The sequence below is a fragment of the Bactrocera dorsalis genome, chromosome 2 (genome assembly GCF_023373825.1).
Source record: "Bactrocera dorsalis isolate Fly_Bdor chromosome 2, ASM2337382v1, whole genome shotgun sequence".
Lineage (NCBI taxonomy): Eukaryota > Metazoa > Arthropoda > Insecta > Diptera > Tephritidae > Bactrocera > Bactrocera dorsalis.
In genome coordinates, this window is record NC_064304.1 from 97460724 (window position 1) to 97470921 (window position 10198).

Consider the following 10198-nt stretch of genomic DNA (forward strand, 5'->3'; position numbering starts at 1 on the left):
ATGGTTAGAGTTCCCTTGTATTATATAACTTACTAGTTCAAAACAATTTTTTTATCAAAAAATAAAAGTAAATTTTAAAACCAGACGCTAAACCCAATTTTCGACGGTTTTCAATAAATCGATCGATACTGCTGCAATTTCACGTTCGATATTCGTACGAAGTTCATCAATCGTAGATTGTTTGTCGACATAGACCATACACTTGAAGTATCCCCACAGGAAATAGTCTAACGGTGTCAAATCGCTCGACCGAGGCGGCCAATTGTCTGGGACATTTTGTACGAAATGAGCCTCATCGCTGAAGATGATTTTTCAATGAAAATGCGGTTACTTTCAAGTGGTTGCTCAGCCCAATTCACGAACATACGACGATTCTGGTGGTCAAGCGGTTTCAGTTCTTGCGTCAATTTGATCTTGTAAGGATGTAGGCCAAGATCTTTTCGCAAAATTCGCCACAACGACGTCACAGAGATGCCCAACGCTTGAGAACGACGTGTGAAAGACTGATTTGCTGCGCTAACTACAAAAATATTCTAGACACTACGGAGACTTCATTGTCTCATTGGCACGGAAACATTTTGTACTGCAACTATGGATTCAAATTTTTTCACTAGGCGCTCAATTGTTGATCTGAAAAGACAATTATGACGACCATAAATTGGACGCAGCGCTCTTAAAGTGGAGGCCACTGGCTTTGAATTTCGGTAGTAAATTTTAATAATTTCGACTCATTGTTGGATCGTATATCTATCCATGATGAAACGGTGAATCTTACTGAAGAAAAATGTCAAAAAAGCGGAAAAAATATGGTTTCGTTTGCTGACCCTATTGGTGAACTTTTGTAAAGCGTTCCTATTGCCAAACCCGTTTAACCATTCTGGGTATACTGCAGCAACATGTTGCAAAAGTATAAAAGGAAGCTCGAGTTAACGCAAATAACCTCATGAACCGAATTTCCATCTGCGAGTCGCTGCTGATTCTCAACGAAACTGAACTATTTTTGAAACGGATGGTTACTGGTTATGAACAGAGGGTAACTCTGGTGATCTCAAGCGAAAACGGTCGTGGTCGGCTAACTGTGAACCGCCGCAAACGGTAGCGATGTCAGCATGACTGCCAGAAAGTGTTTGCTATGAGTTGATAAAATTGGCAGTAATTGGAATAATATACTATAAGCTCCTCTGCCACGGCCAAACTCTTTACTCTGATTTTAACTGTCAACAATCGAACCGTCTGAAGTATGCAATCAACCAGAAGTGGCCAACTTTGCCGAATATGAGAGAAATTGTGGTCCATTAGGACAACGTCGGGTCAAACATATCGATAATGACCGGTAACTTGGTTGGAAATATTTTTATTTATTTACCTTATAGTTTGGATCTAACATACAGCAAACGCTCGACTACCTCTTCGTGTTCATTACGTATGATTTTACTGCTGAACAAAAAAAAATACTGTGAAAATCGATTGTCACAGGCCTTTGCCAAGGATTTCTATGAGATTTGAAATCGGATAATTCTAATTTTTTTAATGAAATCTTCAATAATGGATTTCTTTTTTACAGATAACCCCTTTTAATGTTTCTTTTTTCTATCAATCTCTAGTCATTATTACCTTACTCGATAATGCCGAAAAGTGGGACCACACACTATCCGAAAACTACTTCATGAAACCTCAATCAAAACCACAAGCACAGTACAACGTGTTTGCGACACGAATTTGTTGCCAAAAATGCGAAATATAGCGGTAATGGGTGCTTTCAACACAGCCAATACGACGCAATAAAAGAACGACCGAACGTTGGCGATTGGCACCGCGTAATTGGTGTTTGTGGGAAAATGCAAATATTGTATGCGAGAAGGATGAAAGCGAACGCATCGCGAACATCAATATATGAAAATTTTCGAAGTCGCAGAGGCTGTCACCATAAAACCCTTCAAGTGATAAGTGCCAATCAATCGTTCAGTACTTGAGTCACAATTATGATCAATTAAGTTCGATTAATTGTTAACATGGGTCATAAATATGCGGGCACTCGCCAGCACAGACTCACACACCGAGTGGTGGAATGTGTGTGCTTCTGTGATTGGAAAATATGCGAGGCCCATTTTAAAGGTACTGAGGATAAAAACAAATACAGCAAGTGGAGCCAGTACAACTAGTGCGCCTCTCGCTCGATAATAAACTATGGTATGTATTGACTAATTGATAGAGTGTGTGCAACTGGCAGTGACAATGTCAACCGTAAAGGTTTACAGGCAAATATGCGAGTATGAGTAGGTAAATATGTAAATCACTATATCCTATTACATGCAAACTGTGCTTTGTTGACTTTATGAGAAAACTACAGATTAGGCCCCGTGCACATGTAACAGAAAATTAGTTAATAAATTTTTGCCCGATATAACAATGTGGCTAAAATCGAGTTTACTGCATAACTCTTTTCTCTTTATCGAATATTTGTTAATTAAAGAGAAAAGACAAGGACTTCATCGCATAAAGATGTCAAAGAAACACAAAGCTATACAAGAAGAGCTCGTTAACGCTTTCGGAGTCACTGAAGTAGCCATTTTAAAATGTTTAAAATCGGCCGACCAGCCAAATCAATGGCAAAGCCGCATATCCATGACGGCAAGGTAACACTCTGTATTTGATAGAATCAGTAGAACGTGCTGGATGAGATTCTAAAACCAGATGAAACTATTATTGAGGAACCCTATCAATAATAACTAATCAAATAGAAACTAGCGATTGCCGAAGAACTCGTGGTACTTACGACTAGACACGAGGTATAAATTACCATCACGCCAACGCTCGATCTCAGACAGGTTAAATACTACTTGGAAAACAGTGGTTAGAAAGTTTTTCCTCACCCGACTTATTACCCAGACTTTTTGCCTTAGGACTACCATTTTTTCGGTCATTGCAGAACGCCCTCATTGGACTACGGTTCACATCAGAACAGAGCTTAAAAAAATTGGCTTTTCATTGTTGATCAGTTAATTTGCAATAGAACCCACAAAGTGCCGAATAGTTGCTCAAATGTTATGGCTTCAGAAGAGCAATACTTTAAATAATACTACTCTACATGGTATTTTACAAACGTTAAAATTTTTAGACATACAATTCGAACGAATGTAGGTACATTCTTCATGTCAGATCAACAATTGAGCGTCTGGTGGAAAAATTTAAATTCACAGGCACAGTACAAAATGTTCCCGTGCCAATGAGACAAAAAAGTGCCCGTAGTGTCAAGAATATTGCTGCCGCTGGTACATCAATTGAGGAAAACCCAAATCAATATCTAACACGTCGTTCTCAAGTGTTGGGCTTCTCTGTGACGTTGTGGCAAATTTTGCGAAAATATCTCGACGTAAATCCTTACAAGATCATATTGACGCAAGAACTGAAACTGCTTGACCACCAGAATCGTCGAATGTTCGTGAATTGGACTGAGCAACAACTTAAAAATTATCCAAATTTTCATTGAAAAATCATCTTCAGCAATGAGGCTCATTTCTGGCTGAATGGCTCCGTCAATAAGCAAAATATGCGTTATTGGTCAGCCAGCAATCTACACGCACACCATGAGTCACCATTGCATCCCGAAAAAATTACGGCTTGGTGCGGTTTTTGGACCAGCGGCGTCTTGGGCCGTACTTCTGCCCTGATGATCAAAACCGGCACGTCACTGTGAATGGGAATCGCTACAGCTTATTGATAACCGAAGATTTTTGGACGGAATTGGATGATATGGATTTGGACAATATGTGGTACCACCAGGACGGCGCCACAAGCCACCCAGCGAATGTTACATTTAATTAATTGAAAACTAAGTTTGGTGAAAGCCTTTTCTCACGAAATGGTCCGATCAGTTAGCCGCCCCGATCGTGTGGTTTGACGCCGTTAGACTATTTCCTGTGGGGATACTTCAAGTTTATGGTCTATGTCAACAAGCCAGCGACAATTTCTGCTTAAAAACCACCGAAAATTGGATTCATCTTCTGGACTTCTGCAAATGTAGCCGTAGTGGCCATGCAAAAGAAATCGTGTTCCACACATAATGGCATCGAATGTACTTTACAGAAATAAAGAATTTCATTGATGTCGCAAACCCTTTTTGTTTTACTTAAAACTTTTGTGGCGCGCTTATTGAAAAACCCGTTATAATGCCAAATTTCTGCACTGACTTCTAAACCAACCGACTATTTTGTCATTATCGGCGTTCGGCAATGTCACGGCCGCAAGCGGTCAATTATGCAAATAAACCCAAACGCCCACGAAATAGTAATTTTGATTGCTGGCAAATCGGCGAGGCAATCATTTGCACTCGTGCGTACGCCACGCAGTCTAACTTATCGCAATGTTGCATTTTGAAATGTTCGCACTTGGTCGTTTCTTCTGCACAATACTCTCACTACATACCATATGCATATGGGTGTGTGCATTTAATTTATAGCGTTCACGCAATTGCGGTGCATTAATTGTCAATAATTCAAAAACACGCACTAAATGCCGAAAACGCAACAAAAACAAAAATAGGCACACATAAAGCAAATGACCGCCAAGCCTTCGGGTATATGAATACGTTAACGCGCCGCTGTGGTGGGTGGCACAACAAGAGTGCCACTGCTCTTGACAATCACAAGTGACACTTTTCAATTTACGCCGCGTTGAACGCAAAATTATTTTTAAAGCGATTTACTTAAATTCGTACATATATGTATATACCTTGGTTTACACGTACTATCTATGTACATAGTATATCACAGAAATTATTTGGCAAAGCAAATTTTGCTCATTCTTCACTTTCTTATTCTTATTACTATTTACTTTTGCACGCGTTTGTAAATATATGTATATATTACAATATATTTTATCACTCTTTTGTCTTTCATATTAAATATTTTCAGCACTTTGTACATATGAGGGTATATGTGCACGTATATAACGGTATATATTTCAAAAATAATTAAATATATGTATATATTTTTTTGATTTTTATTTTAATTAAATATATAAGTATTTAACAAGTCGCGGCTGTCTTTCCGTTTTGGTGTAAAGACGTCAACAGTTCTTCAAATACTGAGCAGTCAAAACAAAAACATCCCAAGATAGTACGAGTATGCAGTTCAAAGTCCGGAGTATGCAATTTAAAAATATATAGAATAATAAAAATTCTATATAAAACAAAATGAAAATATTTTGTGAGAGAAATGTTTTGGGAAAACGAAGAGAAGCGCTAAGCAAGCAACTGACAGCGCGCTATGACGCATCTTGACCGCCTGCAACAACAACAAACAAAAATATCTAATTAAAAAAGTTTATTAAAATATTTCAAATAAATTCTCACTTTCTTACAAAAGTAAAAATAAAAATATTTAAAGCACTATAAAGCCTCACTCAAGTCAAAACTAGAAGTCGTTTCGTTTAACACTTAAAACAATTAGAAAAGAAAATATAAAACAACAAGAAACCAATCGCCAATTAGGGTTTAAATATATTTTTTTAACCACTACTTTGGCCCCCATACACTTGTGTCAACGTTTTTCCCAATCTTCGAATCAATTGTTAAAGCCAATTTCCGGAATAGCCTTAAATGCGCGTAACGATTCACTTGTAATGTCTTCAATTGACTCAAAACGGTTTCCCCAGAGCGGCCGTTTAAGTTTGCTGAATAGCCAAAAGTCACATGGAGCTAAATCAAGCGAGTACGGTGGTTGTGGCACGATATTGGTTGAAAATTTGGCGAAAAACTCACGAAGAATCAATGCAGTATGCGAGAAACCAAGATTTGTCGGCCCATAATTTCGTCCTCTTTTTACGAATACGGTTAGAAGGAATTCAGAGTGCACCACACCTCAATAATCGAAAAAAACTGTCAACAAAACTTTTATTTTTGACCTTTTTTCGTCTTCGGCTCACCTTTGCCACGATATTCGAATGATTGATCGTCTGTTTCTGTGTCGTCAGCATAGATCCAAGACTCATTGCCAGTAATAATACATTTCATGACATCCTGGTAGTCCAAAAGCATTGTTTCACGGACGTTAACACGACGCTTTCTTCGAAAAAACTTATTGATTTTGAAACCAATCGTGCTTTCACTGTTCTTAGGCCCAAATGATCTTTCAAATGGTTTTAACTAATCCTTTCGAAGTTCCAACGGAAGATTGGGCCTTATCAGTGTGTCTTTAGGTCCGGAAAATCAACAACTGACAAGATATTCACCATGCGCCAAATCTATGAAAAGATTCGTAAAAAGAGGATCACAAACACTTTGTGATTTTCAAACCTGAATGGAATATATTTTGTGGAAAATTGATGGTCGCCGTCGTCAAGCTGATAGAATTCAGTGTTCTCAGAAATGAAAGATAACCGTGAAATATGAGCACGCATATTCCATATTAGTCTGAAATTTAGAACTGAATCACTTTTGCTGTTAAATGCTACTTTGGACTCCATAGGCAATTGAGAAGAAAATATTATATCACTACCGATAGCGAAGGAAGGCATTAGCAACCGGGAAGACATTAGCAACCGCAGACAATATTGTGCCGTCGGAATCAGCACAGCTCTGAAAGTATTAATCTTGGCATCTGCTGATGGCAGTAGTTGGTAGAGAAACGCTTTGACTGCTTAAGAAAAATGGGCTTATTTTTCATTCATTCAAATGGCACTGCTTTGTATTTCGACTCACCCCAACTTCCGCTATTAAGTGAACTCACTCAATACTGTATACTTTAAGGTCGAAACAGATTAAAAGTTGATGTTATATGATTGTTTCTTTTTTACAAAAACAAAATAAATCCGTTTTGAAACTCGCAATAAACCTTTTAGAAAGCAAAGTCAGATTCTTTGAGGTCAAATTTCACAACATTAGCAGTTTGGATGGATTACCTCAATTTTTCTAAAATTACGTATTTTTATTTTAACTACTCATCATATATATATATCTATATATTTAATTTTTGGAACTTGAATTAGCCGTATGAAATAGCGCGGCTGATTTGAAGTCGACAATTGATCTGATGATCTATCATGTGCTATAGAATAGCCATAGAAATTTATTTAAAAAACACCATAATAACGGGTATAATAAGGTGAATATTGTCATAACTTCTCGTTTCTTTTCGGCTCCTGTTTCTTTTTCATTACTTTTTTCAATTTTCATTGAACAGCCGGTATTTTTCTATTTGCATTGTTTAATAAAACTGTCGATCGTGCTGTTAGACGAGCCTCTTTTTCACAGTGTGGATCTTAACACACTCTTCACCACTGTTTTTATGTTCCACACTCTGTCATTACATCGTTTCACAAATACACAATTTTAAGTCTTCTTTTTTGTTTATTTCGAACGGTCAATGAACAAGGTTTATATAACACAACTACAGGTGGTAATGTTTAACACTTGATACAACAACAACACTCTCTTGCACTCTTTTTTGAACGCACTCACGCACTTGTCGTACATTAAACACTGGCGCACTCTGCGGCTTGCCTGCGTTGACTGCTGGCTCCCGCCTTGTTGCTAACTCTCACTTTCTTCAGCTACTTGAATGTGCGTAAATGCATGAATGGAATTTCACGCTATGCTGCTCAGCGCGAGTTAATAAGAAACATCGACTACCTTGCTGTACCGTCCTTTTACACTACAGCTACCGCTACATTGAACTGCTGTTATTTTTGCTTGAACTGCAATACATCAACTGCTCTGCACCGCGTTAATTCACAAACGAAATATAAATGGCAAATGAAATGCCAAAAATACCCGGTAAATATTTTGGTGGATGCTAACACTACCGATGCTGCTAATTCTTCTGCCGATACGACTGTCGCCAGTGTTAATGCCAATCTGTCGCTGTTGGGCTTGCTGCTCCTTTCGCTGCTTCTGCTGCTGCTGCTGCGCATCAATGTGCATTGGCCGGTGTGTGTTGACTGCGAAGGCCGTGGTAATAGCTGGCTGCGACAACCGTGTAATGGCAGCGCGACGTGGTTGGTGGCATCGCACCACCATTCAACGCAGCAGCATCATCATCATCATCGTTACGTCACCGCCACCATGACATACATAGGTACTTCTTATTCGATGCGGTTTGCCTGTCCACATGTGTGCCTACTTGTCTCTGCCGTTACTGCTTACTGCCCTCACCGTCTTCGGCTTTCGTATCTTCAAAAAATGCGCGCACCGTCAGCCATATCAGATCGCCACAATTATCGTTTCGTTTGTGCATTCAGCATTGCTCCACTGTGCGCAGTGGCGTGTAGCATATTTTTTACAAGGCGGATTATTTTATAAATTATTTTGTGAAGAACTACCTTATGTGATTTATTTTATAAGAAGTCAATTTTTTTTTTTTTTGTACGATATGCGTATATTTTTCTGTTTTTGTTTCCTCGGGATTCGTGTTGGACTCAATGCCAGCGCGGATCAGAAAGATAGAAAGCAACCCTACAGCTAGGTGCTGCTCCAGGAATAATAATTTCAACTTGCTGCTAATGCATCCAAACGGGGAAAGATCATCGCTATGACCCTTGTCTCGGACGGATCCGCGTCAATTTCTGTAACATGTAACCCCGACGATTGAAATACAAGTGTGCTCTGCCCAATTCACAAAGATGAGGCCCCACAATCTGCGCCAACTACCCTACTACCGTGGGTTAAGCCTTCACAGCATCGCGTATAAGATTCTATCGAACCTATTGTGCGAAAGATTAAAGCCCACCGTCAACAAACTGATTGGACCTTATCAGTATGTCTACATATAGGCATGGAAAATCAACAACGGACCAGATATTCACCATGCGCCACATCTTGGAAAAGACCTCCATCTCTTCGACGATTTTCGAGCTGCTTTTGACAGCACGAAAAGGAGCTGCCTTTATGCCGCTTTGTCTGAATTTGGTATCCCCGCAAAACTAATAGGGCTGACGTTGAGCAATACCAAAAGCTCCATCTTGATTGGGAAGGACCTCTACGAGCCGTTCGATACCAAACGAGATTTTAGACAAGGCGAGTCCCTTTCGTGCGACTTCTTCAATCTATTACAGGAGAAAATAATTCGAACTGCAGAGCTGAAACGAGCAGGTACAATCTTCAATCTGTACAGCTACTGGCGTACGCCGATGATATTAATATCATTGGCCTCAATATCGGTGCCGTTAGTTCTGCTTTTATCAGACTGGATAAGGAAACAAAGCAGATGGATCTGGGTCACTTGCGACTTGGCTCCCACGTCACTATTGGTAGTCATAACTTCGAAGTCGTAGATAATTTCGTCTATCTTGGAACCAGTATTAGCACTAACAATAATGTCAAAATACTCTCTCTTGGCAACTGGTGCTACTTCGGACTGAGTAGGCAACTGAGGAGTAAAGTCCTCTCTCGACGAGCAAAAACCAACCTCTCTAAGTCACTCATTATGCCCATCCGCTTATATAGTGCAGAGGCATGGCGAATATCGCATTAGATGGAACGATGAGCTGTACGAGTTATGCGACGACATTGACTTAATTCAGCGAATTAAGAGACAGCGGTTTCGCAGACTAGGTCATATCGTCCGTAGTGATGAAAACACTCCAGCTCTGGCAGTATCCGACACAATACGCGCCAGGGGAACCAGAGGAAGAGGAAGACCTCCACTCCATTGGAGAGATCAGGTGGAGAAGGACCTAGTCACTTGGTATCTCGAATTGGCGCCAAATTACTAAATGGAAAACGGCTGGAACGCTGTTGTTAACTCGGCTAAAGGCTAAGCCGTATCTATGCTAGTAAAGAAGAAGATTGAACCCCTTAAGGTCAAAAAATAAATGTCGGAAGCTTTATTCTTACATTCCTTGCACCAGTTCCAAGTGCAATTGAGCCCACTGTAAACTGCGATGTGTTTTTCTTATGCGCCACCATATGCGATTTGTGATCAACGAAGCATTCATTTTCCTTTGTGCAAATAGAAAAATCGACCAGCATAATAGTATGTACCAAGGAATACTCGTAGTAGAACAAAAAAACAATAACAACAAGCAAACAGCATAACAATATGAAGAACAAATCCGAAACAACCGTAAAGCCACAATCAAGCGGCACAACAACAACAACAGAAACACACAGATTGTAAAAGTAAAAGAGACACAAAACTCTTCACACACACACACACATGCCAGTCGCACAAATACAAATATGGCAAGAGTAACAAGAACA